Raw genomic sequence first — 21,841 nt, 5'->3', positions numbered from 1 at the left:
AAAGTCTCTTCTACAATTTTTCCCTTGGAACTAAACAAACTTTCAACTTAAGCACTCAAGCCATTCATTTCTCAGCCCGGCATCTTGCTCAAAACTTATAGCAAGCACTTATAAACCTTAGCACTAGACCCTCTTGTACTGTACAGAAGGACAAGGCTCTCTATTAACCTTACCAGCCATCCTGTAAAACAGTTCACTGTACCTATCCAGGCATGTCCAAAGGGCAGTTTCAGGTGTACTCTCCAGACCAACTGGTGAATCTGGGTATTTTGAGGCAATGTTACAACTGCCTCATCTACAGAGACAACCCCCTCCTCCTACCACCAAACACTAATACATGCGAGAGATGCAATTATACAGCCAAACTGGAGGCTAAGCTCTCTCAACCCAAGACTGGATCAGACAGTCAAGAGGAGAAGAGAAATACTTGCATCACACCACCAGTCTCACATAGACTCATTAAACCAGCACTGGCAAAAAACACACATAAATACATGAAAACATACTGAAGGCTCTAAATAAAAATCTGTAAAACCAACAGAGACCTCCAAAGCAAACATCCAAGCAACCTCCACCGCCCAAAACAAACTATGCAACACAGACTTCACAGAACCAGTGTGCCATGCAATCACAGCACTTAAGGCAAAATAACATAGCCAGGATACTAGTAATAGGTGACTCTATAGTCAAGCACACTGATGTCCCACTCACTAGGCTGAATAAGGAGATGGTTACTGTTAGCTGCCTTTCAGGTGCCAGGATCCACCACATAACACAAGCACGCAGGTCTCTCCAGAACAAGGACAAATATAACACTTTCATTGTCCATGTTGGTGTGAATGACCTGAGCCGTACCTCCCTGGACTACATGAAAAGAGACATGGAAGAGCTCTCTGATCATGTAGCCCAGGCGGGTATGAACTTGACCCTGAGTAGCATCCTGCCCTCACCAAGAATGATACCACAGTATAAAGAAAAAATTCTTGATTTCAACAAATGGCTAAGTTTCTGGTGTCATTCAAAGGAGATCCGGTGTCTGTCTGCCTTGGATGACATGCTCGACAAGCCACGCTGCTTCACTAGAGACAGCTTGCACCTATCATCCTTAGGTTTTTGAATACTGGCCAAGGCTTGTGCCACCCCCATAGTGTCTTTTTTAAGCAAAGCTCAAAAGACAAACCCACCGCCGTAAATAGCACAAGTAACAAAAAACTGAGGGTAATGCTACTCAATGCCAGAAGTCTAAACCTCAAAATGAACGCACTCGAGGCACTCCTCATTATGGAGAAAATCGATATATGTGCAGTAACAGAAACCTGGCTTAAGGCTCCAGAGAGCAACCCAGCACTACCAGTCTACAACTCATACCATACATTTCAGTCACAGAACCCAAACCAAAATACAAAAGGCGGGGGCTTATCCATATTCATCAAGGATACTCACACCTCCAGGTTAGTGGTACAGCATGATGCTTCAGAGATCATCCACATGCAACTAACAATGGGCAAAACTGCAATTCAAATTGTAGCTTGCTACAGATCACCCACCATGTTCCAGGACCCCCATTCCGCATTTCTGGAAACACTGGGAAACTTAAAGGTCCTACCAAACACCCTAATATTGGGTGATTTCAATTACTCAAACATTAACTGGTAGAACTACTCAAGTACTAACTCCCTTGCCCAACATTTCCTAGAATTTATAAACCAGAATGACCTGGTTCAACTGGCCAACCAGAGGTGACAACATATTGGACCTGTTCATCACCAACATGAGCTACCAGTGTTCCACACCAGAGGTCAACCCTTCACTGGTTAGATCTGACCATAAACAAATCACTTTGGATATCCACATTCCGCCCCCACCCCCGGACAAGAAAACCACCGTGAAAAACTTTCCAAAAGCAAACTTCACGTTACTTAAGACCGAGGTGGAAAGTTTTAAAGCCCCATGTTAAAGGATAATGCTCTCCAAACCGCAAAATCCTTTACTAATGCATTCTATGGGCACCTACAAGAATGCATGGATCATGCCATCCCAAGCAAAACCAAGACTCACTCCTCCAAGAAAAGCAAACCAGTCTAGTGGACTCCTGCCATAAACAAGCTATACAATAGAAGGAGGAAACTAGTACAGAAAAAAGTAAAATCCCAAGAAGGGAAGACATCCCTGATCAGTATCAGCAAGAAACTACGATCCCTCATAAAATTATCCAAGGCGAGCTGAAAGAAAAATTGCCAAGGACTCCAAAGATAACCACAATGCATTCTTTAGCTATGTCAAGAATCTAAGTGGCAATGCTCAAATCTGCTAGGAGTTAGTGCAGAATGGCACAAAATACACTGAACTGACCGATATCGCCAACATTCTGGCAGACAGGTTCAGCGCAAACTTCACCCCCCTCTCACCCCCAAAAGGGCCCATAAATATACCAGAAGAATGTAGAGTCCCTGAAATCACAGACAATCAGGTTAAAACAGCCCTCTCCAAAGCCAAAAACACAGCATCAATGGGACTGGATGGTGTTCCAGGCTGTGTCCTACATGAGCTGAAAGATGAACTAACCCCTCACCTAAACACACTGTTCAAACACAGCCTCTCCACAGGCTACATACCCATAGAGTGGTGCACAGCAACAGTTATTCTGCTCCACAAAGGTGGAGCCACAACAGACCCCGGGAACTATCGCCCTATAAGCCTGACTAGCTTGGTCTGCAAGGCTATGGTGTACGTCATCAGGGAACTCATTAACAGAGACATTGGGAACCAGCAAACACTGGACCCTACCCAGTTCACCTTTGTTAAGGACAGATCATGCCTCCTAAACCTGGTGGACTTCTTTGAGACAGTTACTAAGGCTATAGATGAGGGAAAGGTGGTACACACAGCCTATCTAGGCCTTGCTAAAGCCTTCAACACCATTCCCCATTCTGGTATTATAGACAAGCTCACCAGTCTGAACATAAACCCCTATGTCACAAGATGGTTTGTCAACTGGCTCATGGAGAAACCCACATGGTGAGTGTTGCGGGAGCTTGGTCTGATTCTAAACCAGTTTCAAGTGGCATTCCCCTTGGCTCAGTCTTAGGACCCCTTCTGTTTGGCATATACTTCTCAGAGGTACAGGCAAGCACAGGAGGACTATGGCTGACCAAGTTCACAGATGACTGTAAACTAGGGGCTATAATTGACTCTCTGGCTGACACAAACATCCTCCAAAAGGGTCTCACTGAGACGGATACCTGGTGTCAAAATCATTACCTCAAGCTAAATGCCAGAAAGTGCATAGTGATCCTCTTTGGAAAAAACAAAGTACCCACAAACTACCACATAGGTGGTAGTCCCCTAAATACAGAAGATGTAATAAGGGATCTGGGATCCCAAGTAGATAGTAATCTCACCTTTGATAATCACATTGCCAAAATGGTTTGAAAATCCTTCTATGTGGCCCACCTAATCACAAAAATGTTCGCATCCAGATCAAAAGAGGTCATTGTGCCCCTCTGCTTATCACTCATCAGACCTATCATAGAGTACAATGCCCCATTTGGGATGTACCTTACAAGACACCTGCAACAGCTGGAAAGACCACAGAAGTACCTCACCAAGAGTATCACTGGCCTCAAACAGATGCCCTATGCAGCTCGATTGAAGAAACTCCAGCTGTACTCAGTTGCATACCGCCTACTCAGAGGTGATTTCTGCCTGACATACAAGGCCATGTCCAACCCAGAATTGATGGACATGCTCCACCTAAAGTAAACCTTATCCCCTCAAGCCACATGCTATAGAGATCTAAACCTCACCACAACAATAAATAGGATGTGCTGATGGGATAGATTCCTGTTCCAGAGACTTCCCATGCTTTGGAACAAGATCCCAGTCTATATTAGGCAGAGCTCCTCCCTAACACTCTTCAAAAGAAACCTTGATGAGTGGATGGGAAACAAAAAGTTTACCCCGGGGAACACTTCAGTGGATCTACTGGACAGAGGCACAGGGAACTAATCTAAGGGGGCAGTGAAAGCCAACACATTTTGGCTAGGCTTATAAATGCCTTCAGACAGATAGCCTAGTACCTACCTATGAACCTATGAACCTATGGACAGCTATGTAGGGGACAAATTTTTTTTTGGGAACAGATTGCCTTTTTTTTTTTTTTTTTTTTTTTTTTTTTGTTAAGGTGAGAGTGAGATTTTAGGGATGGATAGTAGGTATATTTGGGGAGGTATGTTGGGTAGGAAGACAGACTAGACAGACAAGACAGCATACAGGGGTGGCATATGACACATGTGAGAGGTAAACACCTTGGATGGGGAGGGGTGTTTGGAAATTGGAAGCCCATGAGCCCCCAAATGGAAACAATGGGACTGAGTTCACCACCGATGGGCAGTCACCACTGCACCTTCATGGCCCCGAAGGTGGCTGTGCTGGGGGCTGAGCAGGAGGGGCAGGCTGACCCTCTAATACCCCATGCATCCCTCAAGCTGGCGTAGCATATCTCCAAACTCCTTTTGGAGCTCACTATGCACCAAACCCCAGACCTGAGTTCGAGTGACAGGATCCTGTCCAGGCCCACTCCCGGGGGGGGTGATGAGACCCATTCTGTGAAGCAGTTTCACCCAAAGGTGGTGCAGGATCAGTGGAAGAGGACGTCCAGGGTGGGTCCCAGACATGCTGGGGCCCTGTGCCATGGCCAGATGAGGTGGGAGAGGTGGGTCCGCTGGGACCGACCTTCCCAAACGTGCTATGGTGTTACAGTTTTAGAACATATGTGGGTTAGTAGTAGTCAACATAATCCAGGATTAGTTATAATAGCATGCATATATATTCCCATAACCCAAAACAATAGATTTGGAACAGTTGCATAGGAAACAGAACACATGCATAAATGGAACTACAGTGGCCATTACAACAGCATGCAGGTTACATTGACAGCAACAGGCCACCAATGATAGTATTTCAACATGGAACATTAATAGAAAAAGATTTCAGTATTTGTTGAACAATAGGACATATGTCCCAACAGTAGGTTTGGTGTAAAACATACCCATTGATTAGTGTGCTTAGATTATTGTTGCAGATATGGTGTGGGGAGAGAGAGATGTCAATTAACTTGTATATCCTTGCCGTACTCACAACTTTAATGATCATTGCTCTAATCTTTACTGTACAGATATTATTACAATACCCTATGGCCTTGGTTTGGGCAGTGGTATGTTTGTACAGTGTATACTTCAACTGTCTTATAGCTGCATTCTACTTCTCTTACTTGGTAAGACAATGCAATTGAATTTCCCATTGTGTAAACTTTAAGATGAAATATTTTAAAACCTTGTGCATGGAATGGGTTTGGAATTATTGATGTAAATATGAACAAGCAACATTTGAAGCCTAGCAGCGTCAGTAGGAGTTATCTGCAGATGCACCTGGAGGTATCACTCAGATGTAATGAGCTAAATAATTATGATGATAAACCAAAGAGTAACAACAAAAATATGTTCAGAAATAAACCATAAACTTATTTCTTAGTATGTGTGCATGTGAGTTTTTGTGACAAACTCTTCACCTCTTCCCATGCCTTCTAGGTCATTAGAAAAACCTCAGTGATTCAAACCTGTTTCCATAAGCCATATTTCCACCAGCAATAACATGTTTTGTCCATCATATGTTTTGTAATAAATTAGTATCATACATATTAGGAGTGAATGACTGCAGTTGTCATGACACATCTGTATATCATGACCACAATGAACATGACCATAATAAATACCTGTTCTATATTCCATCAGTTTTAGACATGGGTGTATGTGTATAGTGTTTATTTGTGCAAAGGTCAGCATGGAGCAACACAGACCACTGTTAATTATCATTCTAAGATATGATTATGCTATGCATGCACTGATACTTTGTACTCAGCCTTGCAAATTAGCTTGTCAGTGGTGTGCTTCATGGAGAGAATTAAATACAGCAGACCATCATATGAGTAGGTTGTACAACTTCTAAATGTGTTACTGAAAGTTTAAATCCAAGATGTCTGGATTTCACAGTGATGTTAACTAAAATAATTATATCTGTTAATGTAAGTCTGCAGTACAATGGTTATGCTTGCAAGTTTTTACAATGATGTGTAACCTTCTCAAACATAGTCCAAAACCCATCACTGTTATTCAGAAGTGCACTGTAATATTTAGGAAGTGTATGTTTGTATTGTCAATAGACATTGTGCAAGCATGAGCCAAGATAACCAACAGTAACACAATAAATGGTTACTATTTGCATGCAATCATCTCAGGATGAACTGTCATGGAAGCTCGCTTGATCATCCAATGTTTTAGATTGTAGTTGCCATTGAAACTCCATATGTAAAACAGGTACATGTACCTAACACTAACACAATCTACATGAATGACAGTATATGGATGTTAGCAGAGAAGTATGTAAATATATTGGACGACCCCAGGGATGTTACTCTGGCCTTTAAAGACAGATGCATTTGCCCCAAAACCTGTTATGCACTGTAGCTGATGTCTGAAACAGTGAAGTTTTATTACTTAGAAATGGACATTTTCATATCATTAAAGTCTGACTTCTTCTGTGGCTTGTGTAATTCATACTGTATTTCTAGACTGTGTAAATAGTTAAGTAGGTGGTTTAAATCTGACAGTGATGCATTTGTGTGTGTGTGTGTGTGTGTGTGTGTGTGTGTGTGTGTGTGTGTGTGTGTGTGTGTGTGTGTGTGTGTGTAGTTTTACAGATGGGTAAGCAAGCCTCAACAATAGGTGTGTTGTGTTCACTTCCACTCTGGATAAGCATTTAACTTTGGACACAGATCTTTCTGCACTTTTTCTAACTTTTACCATAAACATCTTTTCTGCAACACACTGATGAGGTCATCCTGTCAAGAGTGAATTCTTCTTGCCTTCAGAGGCAGAATTCTTCTGTGGCACTTGAGATTCATATTGTGTACTGCAGATGTTGTAACTAGTTAGGAAGATGATTTGAATCTCACAGTGGTAAAATTGAGTGTGTGGCTTCAATATCAAGTATAAATAGCTTTCTGAAGAGATGTGCTACATCAACTTCCACTTAGGGGAAGAATTTAACCTGGGAGAGGATTCCCCATCCAACTTTTAACACAAACATGTTCTCTGCAACACATTGAGGAAGTCATCCTTTCATAAGTGCAGTCTCTCACTATAACAGTCAGACTTCTCCTGTGGCGATAGTGGATAATACTGTGTAAATAAATAGGTAGGGCATTTGAATCCAGCATTGGTTAACTAGTGTGAATGTGCGCACTGACAGGTACAATTGTCTTAGTGACTGCACCCCTTCTGTAAACTTCCACTTAGGAGACATATTCATTGGCAGAGGGCTACCCTATAAATTTCTTTTACCTTTAGGCAATGCTCAGTTTTGGAAACACAATGGTTACATCTTGGTGTCAAAACTGAACTACATCATAGTTGTAATATGATTTGTTATGGTGCTTGCTGCTGATACTATGTTCTCTAGGCTGCTTAACTAAATAGGTAGGAGGTCTTAATCCAGCAATGATTAACTACTGTCAGTGTGTGCATTTGTCTGTAGTGTTCTGTAGAGAAGGTTTCTAATGCATACAGTATGTCTACCCATGCATTGTTATTATACTCTTTAGCCACCTTCTTACCTTTATCCTCATTACACAATGGTAATGTCATCCTTTCAAACGTACTCTGTCAGAAATGTAAAACAACATGTTTTGTGACACATGTGATTCAGGGAGTGTTTTATCCTTTGCGATCTTAGGTAGTCAATTCAAATCCAGCCATTACTCCTTTGACTCATTCATGCCAGTATAATCATGTAATAGATGCTCTCCATTTAAGAAGTAGACACCTTGAACTACTAAAATGTCATCAGATTTGTGGTGCCATTTGTCACTAGTGTATTTTGACTATTATTATATTACTGTTTAGGATGTGCATGAATATAAAACATGCTTGTCTAATACACGTTTCAAGGTAATATAGCCCCTACCTATGGTTGCCAAATGACAACAGATGGCAACAAATGCTCTTTTCTGATATGTATGACTCAACAGCTGTTGGGCTCATTTTTTCTTGTTTATACATGATGAAGTGGGGAATACAGCACTACTGTCAGTTATCAGACATATATTTCCTGCATATACATGTCATATTTAATAACTACAGTCTATGCTAATAGCCCTTAATGTGCCCACTGTCCTTGCTGTTATCTCAATCAGCATGTTATCAACATTAATATCACATTTATTTCCCTTTGTCACAGTGTTGCATGCTGTCAGTCTCATATCCATTATTAGCATGACCGTTTTAAGTTATGTGCGTGTGAAAAGAATTAATTACTATTACATCAGTATGGAAGATTTTATGTTTAAAATGTTTCTTTGTGACATAATCAAATTTGTCTGCATTAACTAAAGTACATTTTCTCCATTTATTCTCACAGTACCTCAGAGGTGATTCACATTATGCAATCATGTTACAGATTTTAACTACCTCTTAATTATGTATGTACTATTAACATTGTATTTTATGTACATTCTCTGCATTTAACACCCCCTGCATCTTAATTCTTATAATCCACTTGCCCTTACTTTATATAATCTGTCCGTGCATACTTGCATAATAGGTTTGCTTACAGGAAATCTGTTTTGTTTACATTGTGTGTTCATTTATTATTTATTTTATTTATTTATTTGCAGTTGGTTTACCAGGATAGTCCATTGGGCCAAAATGAACCCATTTTCAATGGAGTCCTGGGGAGAAAAGCTGCCAGTGATTATCCAGACTACATCAGTATACCATACTACATAGACAACTAATGTGCTGCTAACCTGTATGTACAATTCTGAAGTTGTGTGCAGTTGAGAGTTACATTTTTATGCACTCTGTCTAGGGTACTTCCACCTGTGTATTGTGTGTATGTATGGGCCCACATTTATAGCATGTCCAACTTTCAGACAGTGATAGATATTGAAATCTGGACAGTGAGTATGGGCAACTTCTGACATGTGTATTACATTGTGGTTGGCACTGCAGTTGTCAGAGCATGGCCTTGTCAACCACAGTACTGTCCATAGGTAACTGGGACACAACCCCCCATGCCTACATACTGACCACTTCCAGACAATATTGAACACACAACAACCTAACACACAGACTCCTGCATATTGTATACATGCAACAATTTATCCTGTAGATTGGGCCAGCTCAGGTAATCTGTGCTCCACTGATATTACTCCTCACACTTACATGTTACTGCATTTCTATATGGGATTGTGGGAGTGGGGGCACACCTGACGACTTTAAACATTTGTTATGACTGTACTGGTATTTCAGGTACTCTGCTGGCTTCCATTTTATGTAGTATTCTGACCTATCATGGAGATTGAAGGCATATGAGTACAGATCTTAGGTTTTATTGACCTACATTTCAGTTTCAGACTTTTTACCCTTCAGAACTAACATACAACTGCCAGACCTGTTGTAGTCTGTCTGTGTAGGTCTGGAGAGGGGCTGTTCATCATTGCCATCAATTGGGGGCCTTAGCACACCCTTTCTTTATGGTCATCTACACCTGTCATGCTGGCTGAGGCTGGGGGTGGGTATATGAGCCTCACTGACATGCATGTGTGTTCTATGGACACACATTTGGGCCAGCACATGTACTGCAGTGGGATTTGTCACCTTGTCTAGTACTACCTAGTATGTCAACACCAGTACTTGTTATGGATTTCATGTTGCCCATATAGGTGTTCACTATCTGCTGCCATCCCATTCAGCCATCCAATTCACTTGCATGCTCACGTCCATACCATAGATACAACCATCAGCACATACTACTCCATTCAGTAACTAATAGGAAGAGTGACTTACCTTGTGGCTGGGCCAGTATTAAGGACAGTGCTGGAGGGCTGACTATGTTGGATGCACGTAGTACACTCCCTATACATGGTAAAGTTCAGGTAGTGTCATGTTTGGCATCCTTTTTACTGCATCTGTGAGTCAGAGAGAGGTGTCATGCCCTGTGTGCCTACCATGTCCATGTATGTGCTATGAGTTGCCACTTTGCCAAGACATGGGCATACTGGGCATGCCTCCTTCTGCCTACATGGGCAGGCTCAGGTAGTTCCTCCTCCGGGTCACTCTGCTTGTGATAGCCTTAGCAATGTTGGGGGGCTGTGCGGCTATGTCCTGTGCTGTTCCTGCTGCAGCTGTTACTGCAGGATCATATTGTGTAGCATGCCACATACTATGAACATTTGTGTACATGTAGCTGGAGAGTACTGCAAGGCTCAATCGGATTTGTTCAGGCAGTGGAAATGTGACTTGAGCATCCCAAAATCACACTCTGTTATGATTCTGGTTTGTGTGTGTGCCTCATTATGGAGTTCTTGTTCAGGTGTTTGTGTTTCTGAGAGGTGTCATCAGCCACAGCTCCAGTGCATATCCAGCATCCCCCACTAGGTGGCTGTATGGGATGTCCCCACTAGCAAATGACTGGCACAGCTGTGTCATATGCCAGATGTGGGAGTAGTAATAGCTTCCAGGGCTGCCAGCACACACATTCAAGATAATGCCCTGGGCATCGAGCTTGACCTGGCAGTTGATGGAGGGGAAGTTGTTGCAGTTTATGTATACCCTACCCCACTCAATGTGTGGTGCTTTGATGTGTATGTAGCACTCACTACCTCAGGGTATTCTGTGGTGGAAGAGATGCATATTGATGGTCAACGCCTCATGGGTGTTGCTGAAATATATGTGCTCACTGAAATGTGCTGAGATGGCATCCAGGAACTAGTGGAGTACCCTGGATGCAAAAGCCTGTGAGATCCCCATGATATCTCCAGTTGCCCTTTGGAAGGTACCTGTGGCTAGTATTCTTAAGCCTACACAAACCTTGGTATCCACTGGGATGGGATCCCCTCTGTTGGTTCTGTGTGTGAGGCGTGGTTGGCACAGCTCAACAATTTGCTGTAGACTGTCCCTGTCCACCCTATAGCCCCTGGTAGGTTACCCTGAGTCTGTACACTCATCTCCTCCTCCTCACTGTGGGATGGTCATCAGCATTCACATCCTCACCACCCTCAGCCTCTTGCACATATTGATGTATGAGAGCGGCAGGAGCCCCTGACATTTTATTATTTTTGTCAGATAAAATTTCCCCATCTGTGTACACCAGTGGTGTAGAGTTTGTGGGACAAACTAGACTGAAAGGTGTTTGCATAGTTTATGGTAGTGTGCTAGCCCGTTCTATCTGTAATTGGCTGATTCTGATACATTTCACCTGCTTGCTATGCTAGTTCTCCTTGATTGCCTTCCTACAGCTGTTTTCCCTTCCCATTGCCTTCCCATTTAAGTCCTGAGGTGTGTCATGCATACCCAGTGCTGAGATGTAAACAGAGCTGCTATTTCCTGTTTTTTTTTTTTTGTTTTGTTTTTTTTTGTTTAAAACTGAGTGCTGTCTGCGCACACCCATTTAGGCAATGTAAACACTGCTAGACAGCCTCAGACACACCCCCTTCCTTAGCTGTGCTTAGCTAAGAGCAAACATGGGCTACAGAGTTCCAATAAGCTTACAGCATGCATGACACATCCCCTTATGAGGTCATCCACCTCTTAGACTTATACAATGGTGTTGCTGCACCTACACAATTGGGTGCAAGCTAACAATGAGAGGAAGTCTATGATTCAGTATCAGTCCCCTCATTTGCCTAAAACAGAATGCTAATTCATAGTTACCACAGTCACGCTGATTCTTCCCCCTTAGCAACCACTATTCCCTGGTATTGTTGTCTTATGCATGCCATTGACTATTATGGCAAAATGCTGATTTGGGTTTAAAAGCTTATTTCCCCCTTTTTTTTCTTATTTTCGGGCCAGTCCCATTTGTGCACCACTACCCTATGCTCAAACAGCCGAGATCGCTCAAAAAAAAAAAAAAACTTGTTTTTTATAATGTTGCAACTATTTTTCATGCCAACAGCCATATATTTGGCCACTGGCATGCCTACTACATTGAATACATACTTTCTTCTGAGCTATCATGCCTCCGTTTATAATTTGCAGAAATGTATTCGGTTAGTAACCAAATACATTTCCTGCAGGTTACACTTTTCCTGCACAGATGCCTGCCTGCTTTCTGGATCAATAATTCATCTCATTTGCATGGTTTTCACCAGCAAATGAGGTAATTAGCATATAGCAGTGGTGTCCATGCTGGAATAGTGTAGGCTCGCTCGTGCACATCTCAGGGGCTCGTTTCTGGTTCGCTCATTGTCCATATTGTGTGCAGCAGCTCTTGCACTATTCAGGCACTCGATGGCCAAATATACGGCCATTGGCAATGCTTCCCGATGCAAAATGGAAAAAAGTAATTACATTTTTTTTTTCCGATTTTACATGTTTAAGCATAGCGTACTTGTACCTGCTTTGGAGTGACCTGAGTGCTTGCATTATGTGGTGGATCCTGCCACCTGATAGGCAGCTTACAGTGACCTTCTCCTTGTTCAGTCAGTTGAGCAGGATGTCAGTGTGCCGGACAATAGAGTCCCCTATAACAACTGTATTTGGTGTGTTGTTTGGCCTTAAGGGCTGTGACTGTGAGGCACACTGATTTTGTGAGATATGTGATTCATGGGTATTGTTGAGGGGTGGCTGTTGCTTGGGTATCTGTGGCAAGTACAGTTGCTGCAGGTGTTGGGTAAGGTACACCCCAAAGGTGGCATTGTAACCAAGCACTGTTGTTATTAGTACAGGGGCACAATGACATCACTCGATCTAGATGTGAAACCATATGGGATAAGGTTGCTTATATAGAAGGTCTGTTCAACCACTGTGGCAACGTGAATGTCAAAGGTGACAGTACGAACAAGTCATGTCCCCAATCACCTACCAACACCTACCATATGTAATGGAGTACTACCAATGTGTTAATGTGTGGGCATGTTGTTATTCCCAAAGGGGATGACTATGCAACTAATGGCATTTAGCTGTAGGCCATGGCTCAGGCACCAGTCATCCATCTCTGAGAGACCCTGTTGGAGTACGCATGTGGCAGCTGGAGAGGTAATCACGGCACCAGTTTGCAGTCAAGTGTGAACAAGGTCAGCCATATTCCCCCTGTGGTAGCCTGTACATCAGACAAATATATACTGAACAAGAGAGGTCCCAGGACTGAGCTGTGTGGGATGCCACGTGTAACTGGTGTATAGTCAGACATGGCACCTGCAATTCTGATCCAGGTAGCAATCCATCATGTGAGATATGTGTCCATATCGATGCTGGTGAGCCAATGCATAATGGCCCAGTGGGTTATTGTGTGGAAGGGTTTAGCAAGCTTCAGGTAGGCTGCGTGTACAACTGTCCCTATGCTGATGGACCTGTTAACTGTCAAAAGAATACAAACATGTTCAAGAGGCAAGATCTGCCCACAACAATGCTGAAATGTGTAGGACACAGTGTCTGTAGTTTCCTGATGTCTATGTGTAAGAGTCCCATGACAATACACTCCATAGCTTTGCATAACAGGATAGTTAGGCTTATAGGGCAATATTGTCTGTGTTCCATTCTGGCACCAACTATGTGGAGTGGGAACACTGTAGCTGTATGCCATTCCATGGGCACATATCCTGTAGTAACTCCAATATTGCACAGTGATGTAATGTGAGGGTTACATCTGTCATGAAGCTTGTGTAAGATGCAGGCCGGGACACCAACTGGTCACATTGATGCTGTAATGTATGCTTTGGGGAGGGCAGCACTCACCTGTTACTGTGTGGTGTCAGGGAGGTTATACTCTGTTGGGATGGGTAGTTGCTCCCTAGGGGGGATGGGGGGAGACATCTGCACTGAACCTGTTTGCCAGGATATTGGTTGTGCCAGTGGGTTCAGGGTAAGTGTAGTCAGTATGCAGTGACTCACAGCATATCAGTGTGTCCACCCAGGTTCCTGACATAACAGACAAAGGCCTTGTGATAGTCCTACTTGTCTGGTGCAATTGTCTGTGAGAAGAAGACCTTAGATAAGTACATGAGTGATCATAGCTGTCTGATAGTACAGATCACAGATGCTTTCCCCGTCTGTGATTGTGCTCTATCATGTAGTAGCTTCCTCCTGACATTGTACAGCTCATTAATGGCTGGTGTATATCATACAGGTCCCCTGCCATTGGAGGAGTGAGTCTTGTTGTTATTTGGGGTAGCACAATCCATGCAGTCCACTAGGAGTCCATAGAATGTGCATGTAAAGGATTCAGCAGTCGGAGCTGTATTTCATACTGTCTCAAGGTCTCTGAAGGATACCACCTTGCTTTGGTGAAGTGAGACGTTTACTCATCAGAAGTTCACCAAGATTACCCAGGATGGGTGTGTGGAGTGTATATGTATGTCCACTGAGATAGCTGTATGTTCCAACCTTACCAATGAGGGGTATATTGCTGGTGTGTAACATAGAGTCCCCATGTCGGTGATGATCATGTCCAATATGTATTCCCCCTTGTGGCTGTGGTGACTGGTTGTGCCATAGCATATGAATGTACAAATTGTAGCGACTGTAGGGCAAGGTTGTTGTGGCTTGAGTAGTATCCCCAGTCAATATTCATGTATCTGATGTCACCCAATATAATGGTGTTCTTGGAGACCATCATATCCCCCACTGTTCCCAGGAAAGCCGTGTGTGGTTCCTGAGTATGGGAGGGTGGTCTGTAGTAGGCAACAAACTGAAAGGCAGTTTTGAACAATGGTAGTTGTATATGTATGGTCTGTGATGCTTAGTGCAGTGCCACTAACCTGGAGGTGTGTGTATCTGTGATGTATATGGATACACCCCCTAGTTGTGTTGTCTGTTCCAAGTCCTGTGGTCAGAAAGCATGGTATGAAACATAACCTGGTAGTGCTGGTGTGCATATGTGACCCTGAACTAGGTGTCTGTTAGTGCACATATATTGCTATCCCCCATACTGAGGGGAGTCCTGAGTGGCCGCAATATGAGGGTAGCACATCTGGTGTTGAGCAACATTACCCTTAGTGTTATTTAACCTGTAATGTCTATGTAGGTGGGTTTGTCTTTTGAGCCCTGCTCAACAAATGCACTATGGTGGTAGCAAGAGCCTTAGCCAGCATTCAAAGGTCCAAGGGTGACAGGTGCAAGCTGTCCATAGTGAATCTATGTGGCATGTTGAGCATGTCACCACAGGCTGACAGACACTGTATCCCCTATGAATGACACCAATCTGTTAGCCAAGTGTTAAACGTGATATGTTTGTCTGTATGCTGTGACATCATACTTGGTGGGTGTAAGATGCTAGACAAGGTCATGGTCATACTGGCCTGGGCTACCTCATGACACTGTTCCTCCATGTACCATGTCATGTGGTCCAGGGAGTAACATCTGAGGTTTTACGCACCAGCATGGACAATGATGGTGCCAGTCCTGTACTTGCTTTCTAGTGACCTGTCTGCATGTGTTATGTGGAAGATCCTGACACACGGCAGACAGCACAAAGGGACTATTCCCTTGTATGGGCTGGTGAGTGGTACGTCAGTGTGTCTGACAATAAGTGTCACCTATCACAACTGTATTATGTGTGTTGTGTAGCCCAAAGGCAAGTGACTGTGTGGCACCCTGACATTGTGAACTATGTGAGATGTGGGAATTGTAGTGGGGTAGCAGTTGTGTGTGTGCCTGATGTGGAGGTCCCTGCTGCTTAGGCAGAGTTCATTTACAGCATCCGAGAATGTGTATGTGTATGTGTGATAATGTGGTTTGAGTGCTGTTGCCAGAGGATATGTGAGACTGATATGTGGTGTGTGTGGTTATCTTCACCACCTGATAGACTATGCCAGTCATGGGTTGAGAGAGTTCAGCACCCTGTATGTCTCTATAGGTGCATCTCACACATATATTTGGGTTTGTTGTGAGGAGGAGAGTCTTGTCTGTGTACATGAGGCAGACGTGACATTGTGTCTACATCACAATATTCACCAGCTGGACTGGAGATTGCACACAAAGCCGACCCCTGGACATGCCTGGATATCATCATGACATACTCTGTAGCCAGATGACAAAGGATCAGTAGGGTGTTAAGTGTGTAAAGGAGTATATCAGGGATTAGTGCTCAGGTGTGTTGGTGTTCTGTAAAGAGTAGCTGAGAAGGAGTCCAGACTGAATCATGACACCTCCGACAGCTATGTCATATATAGCAATGTACACACATATATGTCATGAGTCAGGGCCAACTGTACTTGACTGACAATGCCGACATCCTGATAGACAGGCCCATATATACATACCCACCTCCCACCGACGATAGTCCATATCATCATACCAGGAGATATCATATGTAGAATGGATGAACAGCTACCCCCAATGCTAAATGCATGGCATCAAGTGGACTACATTGATTACCAATATGTGTCATGCATAAACTACAGAACAAACAGATCCTGCACCTGAACAGTCAGCTGAACCTCCCCCCCTACACAGGATGTGGAACCGTTGAATGTGTTACAGCAACATATGGCACTCCACACAAGTGTTGGTGCACAACACACCATGGGATGTACAGTCCAGTATGCCTATGAAGTATGATCTGCAAGCCATGGAGTCCATCATGGTTGAAGTCATAAACCAAGCTACTGGAAGCTAACATACACACAACCCTACTAACCGTGGTATGTTCATGTGCGGATCATGGTTCCCAAACATGCTAGACTGTTTGCAAGGCAGTCACACAGGACATACATCACTGAACACAGCTACACATGTCTCACATACACTTTGAATAGCCCTTTATCAACATCCCAGACATATGTAGTATCCACAAAACCAACAAGCTCTGCATAATTATGTGTTGACATACGAAGGAATGTTGATGTGTCCACAGATAGATCACACAAGGTAAGGATTATGAGTTCCTGTTCCAGCTGTTGACACCTGACGACCCACATGGACCATTCCTGGAATGGCATAAAACAAAGTGTACACACATTACCATGTTCAGTCTGATAATGTCAGCAGCCTAGAAATACAGACAGAGAAGGGAAACCACCCAGTAAAGCAAATAGCGCGCTGCGATAATGCATCTCTCTGTAGTATCATAACCTAGTTAGGTAGGGATTTGAATACTGCAAATGCTGACTATGTGTGGGGGGTGTGTGCAATTCTCTATGAAAGGAGTGGCCTTTTTGAAGATTGGGAAAACACACTACAGATGTACATTCCTCTTTGAAAAGACTGATGATGTCAGCACCCTAGAAATACAGACGGAGAAGGGAAACCACCCAGTAAAGCAAATAGCGTGCCATGTTAATGCGTCTCTCTGTAGTATCATAACCTAGTTAAGTAAGGGTTTGAATCCTGCAAATGCTGACTGTGTGTGTGTCACTCTTGGTCAATGCAGTGTGGGCCTTGCTTTTACTATGTTATGGCATATTATGATTACAACAGTAAGTGCATTGCACACATCAGGTATATGCGTTGCAAATATATATGTGTACATGTTCCCTTAATCAGTAAATAGGTGTGAAGCCTGCATACTACATGACTACATTTGCTGTCATTGACAGGTTGTGCCGCAGCTTCTCAGATCGTAGGTCACATATGTATGTATGTGACAGGCCCATCCACTGTTGTGATCCGTTGCCAAGGTCATCTGTGCCACACACACCCATGACAGTTACTTTACAGTAGTGTGAGTGAGGGTATATGCCTGGGGTATATGTCAGGCATGTTCATACATAAACATGACTGCCAATAATGGACAGTCTTTATAGGTGTACAACCACCTTGTGCGTATGCATCCAGGCCTCCAATGTGTCATGTGACACACCTTGGGACTCCACAATACCTATGGATATGTGGATACCAAGGGACACATGACATAACATGAGGCTGTATGTACACATTGGTACCCAACATATATGTTGAGGGCTACCACCAATGTGGTACTGATGGGATAGGAAGTATAGTACATGTGGATGACTATGCCATAGTCGGCTTACTGTTATACAGCATGTATCATATTGCAGGCATCTGTCTGTATGATACCCTTGTGTAGGATATGTGTTCCATCCAGGGAATGGATTGTAGGCCACTGCATGCATTACCAGATGTGGATGGACACATCCCTAGTGTGTTTGCATGTTCCCAAGGGGGCTATATGCCAAACAGGTGTGGACACAGGAATGGGTGGCGGTAATTACCACTGGTTAGTGTTATAGTGTAGCATTGGAAGGATACAACTGTTACTGAGTTCCCTATGACTGTGTGTCATTTGTCAGGACAACATCCAATTGCTTATAGTCATGCTGTTGAGGTTATGTATACTACCAGACCACAAATCATTGACAGATACTAACAGTATCACCCACAGCATGGTGTCTACCCATGTCATACACACATGTCTACCCATGTTAGTACATAACTGTAGTAGAATGCATACTGGTCATTGAAAGATACTGTGACATGTTCACTATGTGTACAACAGGGTATGCCACATGTCCTATGTGTCTACTATGCATGTACATAAAGACAGTGCACACCCACCATGTTCACAGATGTACACTTGCTAATCTGTACTGCACACATCACACAAATACTGTCCACTCACTAACACATGCTGGCAACACATTACATGTCAGCCAAGTGGCACATGGGTGGACAATACATAGTCAGACCTAACAGTGGTGTAAACAATGCTACATTGACAATCAGAGCTTTGATGATTAATGTCTGCTGAGATATACCTACAAGGATGTCGTTACACTTTACTGTTGACAACTTGCTAATATTGCTACACTGCTATAATGTCACCCTGTGCATCAGCACCATGATAGCCTGTTCCTCCATCAATGTTACAGATGACAGGAGGTGACACAGGTATCATCATATACACAGAGCGTTTTGTTGTTTGCCAGAGCTTGACATTGACCCATCCAATCGACATGTCTGTGTGTGTGTGTGTGTGTGTGTGTGTGTGTGTGTGTGTGTGTGTGTGTGTGTGTGTGTGTGTGTGAGGGACAACAGTACAGCATGGTCCAATGTTGATGTAATGTGTGTGTGTATGTGTGAGCCCTAGTTGTTTGGTTAATGTGTGTGTGTCTGCATGCACACAGCTCCATCATGTGGCTGCCATATACAGTAGTTTGTGAGACAGCCACAGACTGTACCTGCTAGGCTGTACAGATTACTGTCTCCGGCCATGGACACAGTACCTGTGCCTTGCAGGGGTGCTACGGACAGTATCGGGTACCAACCCTGACTGGGTACTGTCCTCAGAGGCAGAGGTGGAATGACTGGACCCATGTCCCTGCTGGGAATGACCAGAGCCATGTGCACGTGGTCTACTGGGATGGTCAATGGACAGGCCAGCCCCAGCATTGCTGGGGCTGGTACTGCCACTACGGGAGCGCCTGTGACCCGGGGGCCATCTGCAACCACTGCCAGCTGTTGCTGTTGCTGGCATGCGTCCGTGTCAACATTGCAACCGTTCCACACAGTCCTGGCTCATGGATAACATATTGTGGAGGGCATCTATTGTCTCCCCCCAACATCTACCAATGACCTCGGTGTAAGTCTGAATGGCACCGGCAAGGTCACGGATGCTGTCATTGATAGCAGTGTAATGTGCCCTCTCCGCCCTAAGTCCCTGCCTGGTGTACCGTTCCATACATGCCTGAGCCTGCATTACAGCTTGGAACATACTGGATGTCATGAGACCAGTGAGGGCACGCCTGTCAGGGGCAATATGACCAGTGGTGCTCCCCCAAGATCCCCTGGACCTCTGCCTATGTGGTACAGTTCCAGGAATATGGCTATGGCTGCTGTGAGGGGATGCAAGTGCCATGGGTACCACACTTTCCTGGTCAGTGCCAACTGTATGCTGTCCCTCGCCTATGGCCATTGGTGGTGAGGGATGTATTGGCAGTATGACTGTGCACATAGATGGGGTTGAACGCTGTGTACTGTCGATTGGTGGACCAACGACAGACCCTGTCAAACCTCCCTGTGTCAATATACATGTCTCATCATCAGCACTATTCATGGCAGTGGCTTCAGGTTCCCTGCTGCATTCGGCCAGCCCTAACTCAGCACCTGTGAGAAGAAGACAGAAACAACTTTACGGTCTACACATGATCACATGCACACATGCACACATGAATACATGCACACATGCACACATGCACAGTAATACACTCCTCACTACAGCACATACACACATACCAGCAATCCAACACATATTCTATAGTGGGTGAAGGTGGGTGTCAGTATCACAAGGTAAAAAGTCACCACACACATGTCAGCATGCAGAATATGTATTGCACAAGACCATACAGTGCTAGTGTAGACGCCCCAATGTAATGGTAGTATACATGGCTTTGTTGCAACTGTGTCATTGTTCAGTGATTGGCTACACCCTGGAACACAATTTGTACATGGACACAACCCAATGTGTGTCAAGTGACCTATACACCCACTAGCATTCAGGACATATATGTGACACTTTGTTTGGATGGCAACTGCTGTGCATATTGTGTATACTGGCATATGTAAGCACACACACAACATACTATGCATATTGTGCATAGGTGCATATGTTTGCACACACACAACACTGAGGTGCAAAGCAATGACTGGTATGAGTATAGCATGTTTTCATGTACTGCATATGATAAACGTGTTCTGTTGTGTACAGCTGTAGCAACTATGCATATCTAAGGTGCAGTACAGTGCTGCCACACTTGTATCTGCTGCACTGTGCAGTGCATGTGCTTGAGGCAGCTACTGACTTTAATGTGATGATTAATGTCTCACAGCAAACATGGACAGCATGCATTATGCATAGGTGTGTTATATGTACATGGCCTACACCTCACCTATGACATGCACATTTCATTACCATTATGAAAGTGTTAACACACTCACCAGCATGTACCGTCTGCCCTCCTGTCACACCAGAGGGACCTACAAGAATATGACACAGTTTATCAGTGGCCACAACAGTGGCATTGCTGCCATGAGTGACTGTGCTAATCTACAATGGAACAACAGCCAACAGTCACAGGTGTGGAGATACTATTCCAAATATCAGTATTGCACACGAGAGGCAGCACAACTGCTAAACACACAGTACACATCTCACATAAGGATATTCTAACAATACAGGTAACAGTAGTCTACAGCTAGGGCATATTACCTGCACGCTCCATGTCGTCCTGCTGGGTAGCTCTGGCCTCCATGATGACACATGCACAATGTTGCTGTTGCTGTAGGCCAGGAGCCACCATGCTTAGGAGCAGCTCCTCCACTCTGATGAGAGGGGGATGTATGGGCACACCACCACTTGTGGCAAGCTGTTGCCTATGGATATCAGATGCACGCTGCTGGACATGTCTGATTAAATCACTGCAGTGATGGTGTACCTGCTCATATGTCCGGTTTTGCATGCCTATGTCATTTACCCGGCGAACAAGATCTTGCCACAGTGCAGTGCGCTCATGCTAGTGCTGGCTGGCCCTGGAAAAAAGCTGTGCATAGTTTTGATACAGGCTGGCCTGTATGACCTCCTCCTCTGCAACTGTATACACAGGATTGCGGTGATGAGCCATAACCCTGGAAGACAATTAAACAATATGTGTGAGCAAGTCATGTGGCACACTTAACATTATGAAGTACAGATATCACTTAACTGCCAGATATAGCATCTGTCTGTCTATCAGAGGATACACACCTTCAATACCACTTATCAGTGCTCAGCCCATAACTGCCTGACAGTGGCTGCCGCATTCCATACAACAAACCAGTATACACCA

The sequence above is a fragment of the Protopterus annectens genome, chromosome 2.part1 (genome assembly GCF_019279795.1).
Source record: "Protopterus annectens isolate FY-2018-M chromosome 2.part1, PAN1.0, whole genome shotgun sequence".
Lineage (NCBI taxonomy): Eukaryota > Metazoa > Chordata > Ceratodontiformes > Protopteridae > Protopterus > Protopterus annectens.
This window is presented reverse-complemented; position numbering follows the sequence as displayed.